General features: G+C 44.9%; 1 protein-coding gene across 1 annotated transcript in view; it reads right to left on the reverse strand.

Annotated features, from left to right (window-relative positions):
* Nucleotides 1-7,304, reverse strand: part of CHL1 (cell adhesion molecule L1 like) — a 181,265-nt gene extending 173,961 nt beyond the window's left edge. The window contains exon 1 of the mRNA XM_054180025.1: nt 7,249-7,304. The gene's annotated coding sequence lies outside the window, so the exon portion shown is untranslated. The remainder of the gene's footprint in view (nt 1-7,248) is intronic.
* Between the last annotated feature and the right edge of the window lie 244 nt (nt 7,305-7,548).

Consider the following 7,548-nt stretch of genomic DNA (forward strand, 5'->3'; position numbering starts at 1 on the left):
TGTCCAAGAAGATCAGATGGGACCTTCCCTGACTCACAACAGGTCAGAACAGAAATCCTTCAAAAACCTATTCCCTACAAAAAAATTGTTTGCTAGAACAAAGTCATTGGTAAAGTACATGACAGAATAACCTGAGAAAAATAAAAGCACAGGGCCATCAGCCAGTATAATATCTGAGCAGTAGCCCCAGTTTTCGTTAATAAGTTAGTGAAATCAGGAAACATATTGTAGCATGGAGTATTTTAACTCTGAAGAAGTAAACCCAACAGAATTAGGCACACAGGTATGGATGCAAGCATGCAGGTGGGCTTGAGTTAACCAGCACAAACCGACTCAGTACGAGAGAGGGAAGGATTGTAGTGATGTGCCAGACAGACCACACTAAGCTATGAGATCATTCTTGGGGGGAAAAAAGGAGAAAAAAAGGGGGAAAAGAGAAGAAAAATTAGGTTCTTCAAAACCTACAGGCAACCTTTTTATTATTAACAATTCCCTGATTACAGTAGACTGGGGAAAAAAACAACAACAAAGTATTCTGTGAGTATGTCTGCAAAAAATCCATTGAGTTAATCATTCCTGTTAGCTTGAAAGCACTGTTATTGTATTTTCTAACTGAAAAACAAATCTTCCCTGGAATAATTATTTTATTTCTCCTATGAGCAGAGCAATCTCTCATCAAAACTAATTTCATTTCCAGCAGTGGGGATGCAGCAACAGCACCAAGCATTTTTTACTGAAACACTGTTCCAGGTTTCCATCAGATTTAACGCCGTGACACACACATACACACAACACAACTGAAGGATGCATTTTTCCAACACACTTTAAAGCTGTGGGAATACAGCCCCTTCAAGGCAGTCCTCACTTCCTTTCAAGTGCCATACAAGCACAGCAGGCAGCATTCAAAGCCACCTCTTCTGTGTCAGCCAGCAGGAAAGGTTGACAGGGAATTGCTTGTGTCACACTCGAAAAGTCACCAAAGGAGACACAGACTGAAAGGTGGATGGGCCTGATTCTGCAGTTCATTTTTTTTTCCCCTCCTCCTCTTAGGAGATACTGCCTAAGCAATTAACTTCAGCCCGGGAGACTGTCCTGAATGGTGACTGCCAACCTTTCAAAGTCATCTCTAGGGTCTCCCAAAATATGAAGACACTTGAAATGAGATTTAGAAGCACTAAAGTCATCTGACTAAGCTATATTGAAAGGTAGGAGGACTCTGGCTCACTGAATAATTGGCAATGCTTCTTTGCAACTGGAGTCCTGCTCTTTCACTATTTGGCTCCTTCACAGTTAAACTTTCTGTTCACGAGGGGATTGAGAATTCCCAGGATCCCTTCACAGGGGTTCATCCCACCTTTAGAGTTACAGCTCTGTCCATTTCTAAAAATAAAGACCAGCAGCCACAAGCACCTGTGAATGCACAACTCGTGCTGCCTTCCAAACTCCAGTGAGGACCAGGAGGAGGAAGAGGTGGCAACAAGTGAGAGGTGAGAGCAGCACTGATGAGGTCCAGCTGAAGATGAAGAGCATTCACAGAGCTCTGCAGAGGCCACTGCTACACTCACTGGGACAGCCCAGGGGGAAAACAAAGTCCATGATGGGTACACAAGGTTCAACTTTCCCCACCTCCCTGATGGCAAACACGTGGAGGATGAAACAGGGACAATACAAGAAGCGGTGTTTGTGCCACAGCACAAGTGGCTGTTTGGAGGTAACCTGCCGGGAGCTCGGCGTGGGGCTGTCCCCGAGGCAGCTCAGCCTGGCTGACAGACTGGCTATTAGAGCCAGAGCAGGAACCATCTGTTAAAAATATCCTCAAAAGCTGTGCTCGGACAGAAACCATCCTGCCCAGGCTCGACCATTGGCTCCTTCTCCCCCAGCTGCTCAGGCTTTTATCCAGACATCTCTATTTCTTCCGTGTGAGAGAATAGGAGCCAAGATGAGGATGAATCCAAACAGGCTCATCCCTGTCCTCCTCTTTTTCCACTTCACTCTCCTTAACCAGAGTCCTATCCCATTCATACCTCTAATTTAATTCTATCTTGTTGCTGACTCAGCAAAAGAAGGAAAACTCCTGGGGGAAAAAAAATGCCAAGAAATTGGCAATTTTCTTGATAAATAGAGGAAAGAGAGGGCTAGTGAGGGTCAAAAGAAATTATGAAGACTTAAAAGCTGTAATGAAGAAAGCAACATAAATCTTGCCCTCCTTCCTTGGAACAGGATCTGCCTCTGGAGGTCACACTCAAAACAATGAACATTAGTTCCACTGTACCAATAAACACTAATTTCAGTGATAAACTGGCTTCCATCTGCATTTTTTTTCTTGGAGTTTTATACATTCAGGTGTAATGAAGGAAGAAGGAAACATCTGCTAGGGAATGCTGCAGCCTCAGAAAATACCACAAAATCCATCACAGCTCCACACCCTGAGTTTCATACTGGATATGCCAGGAGAAACTCAAGACACCAAATATTACCATGTAACTTCATCTGATGTAGGTGTATTCTATACCTAATGCAGAGGCAATCGCTGCAACAACAAGCACTCATCAGCATTTGAGTATGCAAATGCACTTACAGAAATGAATATATAAAGCAGAGATAAAGAGAGTAGCTGCAAAAAAACCACAACCCTCAACAAAACAACCTTGAATTTGGGGGCTTGACTTTATTGCATCGAAACAACAGAGGGGTAAAAAAAGCACCACACAAAGCCCACAATGAATTCTAACAAGATCATGTGTACCTAAATCCTTACCAAAGTCCACAAAGGTAATTAAAAGTGCACAGATTCTAAGCTATAATAATCTTAGCCCAGGAATACTGACAAGGAGTGGAGAATCGGTTCACTGTGGTCCAAACATGACATCGGTTCGTATGGGAACTGCTATTACATCCCCTTCCAGTCCAACGTGCCAGTAAATCATGCAATACCCAAGCTACTTTATCTTAAAAGAGGAGAAATATGTGGGTTCCTTCTTCTCACCAAGAGGGAGGAAGAACTCTTACAAAACACCAGCTAAGTAAAAGAAATGCCATGGCAGCCTGCAGCTCCCCTAGCCCTAAAATGCTTTTTCTTAGTTACAATTTTAGAAGGGAAGGGATATGTCTATATTAGTAGCTTAAAAGGACACAGATAAGTGGAGCAAAACGGTGCTGGGAACCTCATATCCACCCACACACATTGCAAAGGCTTCCCTTCAGCTCTAGGCAGGAGGCCATGGATGAAAAGCCCATCAGCTGCTGAAGAGCACAAAGTGAACTCCTGAAACAGATATTCTGGCTTAGGTTCATCCAGAATTAATCCAGTTTGTGCTGTCTCCATGTAACACAAGCCAAAGCATAGGAAGTGGGTTCACTGTAAGTCCCCACTTCCGTGGTGCACTGAAGAACTAAATGCCAGCATACATGGACCTAAAGGCAACAATAAAAAGTTCACTGACATAAAAATCTAATTCAGCAGGTATGAACTAAGGTATGAACCTTAGTTAGAGGAACCTTGGTTAGAGCCAATATCAGTACTTTGGGTATATAAAACCATGACAACATTGATTTTCCTTCTGTTCTTTGAGTGCTAAACCTGTTATTTCCTTATACAAAATAGATCCATTAAAAAACCAGCATCTTCTGTGAGGACCACCAGGCAGAGATCTCGAGGCATATGAGCTATAGGATGGGCCAGACTGCTCCCACATGATCAAACCACCTGTTCCATGTTGCACTTCATTTATGTACAACACGATCAGAGAATCATATTGATTGGAAAAGCCCTCTAAATCATGGAGTCCCAAACATTCTCTAACTCTACCAAGTCTGGTGCTAAACCATGTCCCTCAGCACCACATCTCTGCGTCTTCAACCACCTCCCTGGGGAGTCTGTCTGAGAACCCTTTCAGTGAAGAAATTGCTTCTAATATCCCACCTAAGCCTCCCCTGGTACAACTTGAGGCCATTTCCACCTACAGTGGAGTGTGGGGTATGGCCATAAGACCATTCAGGATCTCATATCCTGAGAGACCATAAAGTGAAATGTTCAAAAAGCATTTGGGAGATGATAGTCTTTGTTAAGACTTGTCCCACTGATGGGTTTGGGACAGGAGCCTAACAGAGAAAGGACAATTAAAACTTGTTCCAAAACACTGAGCACATCACCACTAGAGTATGGTTTACAAGATTTCTGCTCTTGTTTTCATACCCCTGCTGCTCCCTAGACTCTGTACAGAGGCATTGATTTTAATTGTACATCATCTAAGGTTGTTTATGAGGTAGGCTTTGTGCTAGCAAAAAAATACAATCATTAACAAAACAGAATTTCTACTTTACTGGACAAATATACCAAAAGAAATTGTGGCATCTTAGAGGGTTGCTAAGCAACCAAGAGCTCCAGTGTCACTTGTTTGTGATCAATTCAAGTCATTCATCAGGCTCTGAAGCACCAGCTCAGGAATTCCAACAAATCTGTGCCTTGGGAAAACCACGGGGACTTCCTGCCACACAATAACACTTTCTTTCCTTCAAGATAAACTTTGTAGATGTTCTTTTGATCTGTGTGATATGTTAATTCATTATCCTTAATAGGAAAAGCTATAATTAACTAACTACACCATTGTAAATGTATGGAAGATAAACTGGTCTAATTAGTAGGGTTTAAAGTAGTCCCTGTCTTCTCCCACTGGGGAAAGGAGCTGCTCCCTCCTTGTCATGGAAATAACTGCCCACCATATCATATTGTGGGATGCACAGGTACCTTTGTTTTCCTTTTCCCTTCCAAGCCTAACTGATAAATCATGTTGCTGTTGGCAAACAAGATGGCTACAATCCAAGGCACTTGATGTACATATATAAGTTGTGAATAATGTAATCTTTCCATTCAGTGAAGGCTTATCTGCTTTCTGGTTGTCTTGGAATAAAGAAGTGGCTTGTTATATTTTCATTCATTAAGTTTAATTGCTGAAATAACACACACACACACACACCCCACATCCATAAGAATTACATTGACTCATGCTGAGAGTTAAGTGTAATCAAAGTCTGTATCGCTGAAGTACAGTCTCTACATTTCAGCCTCATATTCAGAACTCATTTTGTTCCTCTTTTGATTAAAAACAAACAAAAAAAAGGAATTAAAAAAACAAACATCAGCAATAAATTGCAAGCATTTAGAGAACAAAGTGGTTCCAAAGCTGTGTTGTGCATGGCTGCTCTTCTACAACTCTTGCCTTGCTGATAGGGTTGGGTTTTTCCACTAAAAATATTTAAAACTTTCAAATATGTTGTGCATTACTCCTGAAGAAACTCCACTGCCCCCCTGCAAGCCTGGCACCTGATCCTTTGCATCTTATTTTAACGTAGCATAGCTTGGTCTTGTAGTGCTGTAAGCCAGACTCTGCTGGCAGCAGATGCTCAGCCTAAGTAAGGACCACAGAAAGCAGCTAACAAGGATTTGCAACTTTTTGGTGACCCTCTGGGAAAGGTTTGGTTTAGTATTTTTGAAAGGCAAAGGAAATTCACTACTCCTAAGCAACAGAATATCATCTTCAGTGTTTCTACCAAGAGAATGGAGACTCCATTTTTTGCAGGGTCACACAGAAAAGACGAGGGGTTAATGGGTACAAATTATCCCTGAGGAGATTCCAATTGTACTCCAGAAGAAATTTTTTCACCACGAGAACAGTTAAAGATTGGCATCACCTTCCAAAGGGAGCAGAGGATTCCCCTGCATTGCACAGTTTTAAGACTCAGACTGACAGGGTGACGAGCCAGCTCAGTTCACTTAGATATCACCTAGGAAGGTTGGACCAGGTGATCCTCGGGATCCCTTCCAACATGGCATTCTGTGATTCTGTGTTAACACAGCAGTAGTGATGCACTCTAATACCTCACATCAATAAAAGCCAAGAGAGGATCACGGGAAGTGAAAGGCAAAGGACCATGTACACAGCTCCAGCAAGACAACGTTGCATGCACACTCACAAAGGGACAAAAGTCACATATTCACTTTGAGGTGTACACCTAAAACTAAGCTCATATTTATCTTTTACTGCTTATAGAATTGTACTGGGGAGAGCTACACAACACCTATTTAACTCAGTCACATCAAATGAATCCTTGACAATCACAGTAAAATACCACCTGTCATGCCTCTGGTGAAATTCTCCTAAACATCTTTCAAGCAACACTACTGCTAGGCAGCGCTGAGAGCGAGCTAACTTGCTTTCTATCTGCTGAGTTAGAGCTGAATACTTCCATGTTACCCAGCACATCATAACTTCGCTTTCTTTTTCTACCAAAAAAACCCCAACAAAACCACAAAAGCACAAAGTACCATAGTCACAGAAGTGACAGATGAAAAGTCTGTTTGCATTTGCTGTCTGTGACTATTAGAAAGCAGAACCTCCTTCCATTACGAATCCTACAACGGGCTGAGACCACTGATGATCTGACAGTGCCACACAAATTGGTAATATTCAGCACCTGCCACCGAGGCGTAACGATTCTTAGAGCTCCCCTGGAGTGAAGCACCATCACATCACTTTCCCACACCCCCCAAATTTGAGGATATTTTTAACTCATTAGGTATTACAAGGTAGATAAATATAAAACACTCTCCAAAATCATTCAGCACGAAAGAAGGAACAAGTGTTCACCCACGTCATTCAGGCTTGCAAACTTGAACCCACCTAAACCAATATGAGGCTGAGCTCTCCATGCCTCGGTCAAGCCCACTGCAGCCGTGCTTTTCCCTTCTTGGACCCCTTGCACCCAGCTGCTCCCACCTTCTACCCTCTCCCCACCTCCACCGGGCTCCGCAGCGCTCCGCACCCTCCCGCAAACTTTCCCCGGACCCACTCCCCAACACGGGGCAACCCGAGCAGCGCCGAGGGCTGACCGGATCGACCGGCAACGGGGAGGGGGCAGCGCGGACCTGCTCCCCGGCCACCCCCAGGGCTCCTCCCGGCACTGAGCCGCGAGCTGCGCGCACCCGCTCGCCCCTTCCCGAGGCTCAGCCCAGTTCCATTTCCTCCTCACTGAGCCCCTGCACTTGCGGTGCGGTGCAGGGACAGGGGAAAAGAGGTGAAAATAATGATTCAAGAAGGTTTTGGTAGCAAGACAAGAGAGAGCGGAGTGGTGGCCAGAGCAGCCCCACGGCTGGGCACCCGGGGTCCCAGCGCCCTGCACCCCTGGCAGCCTCGAATAGCGACCCGGACCGGCGCTGCCCTCCCTGCTCAGTGGCCCCCCCGGTGTTACCTTGTGCAAAGCCGGTGGCGAGGAGGCGGCCGGACCTGCGGGTCGCGGCAGCAGCGTCTCCGCAGCCCCGTCCCGGCTCTGCGAATTAATCGCTCCACCCCCAAAAGGGAAGGGAAGGGAAGGGAGAAGAGGAAAAAAAAAAAAAAAAAGGCGGGGGGGGAACCACCCAACCCAACCACCCCAAACCCAGCCCCGCTACACACCCACGAGAAGGAAGAGGGGTCCCTCCGTGACTGGCATCACTATCTCCTCCGGCGGAGCTTGCAGGGAGCCATGGCAACGAGCCCCCGCACCTCCCCA

This window comes from Dryobates pubescens, chromosome 1 (genome assembly GCF_014839835.1).
Source record: "Dryobates pubescens isolate bDryPub1 chromosome 1, bDryPub1.pri, whole genome shotgun sequence".
NCBI lineage: Eukaryota > Metazoa > Chordata > Aves > Piciformes > Picidae > Dryobates > Dryobates pubescens.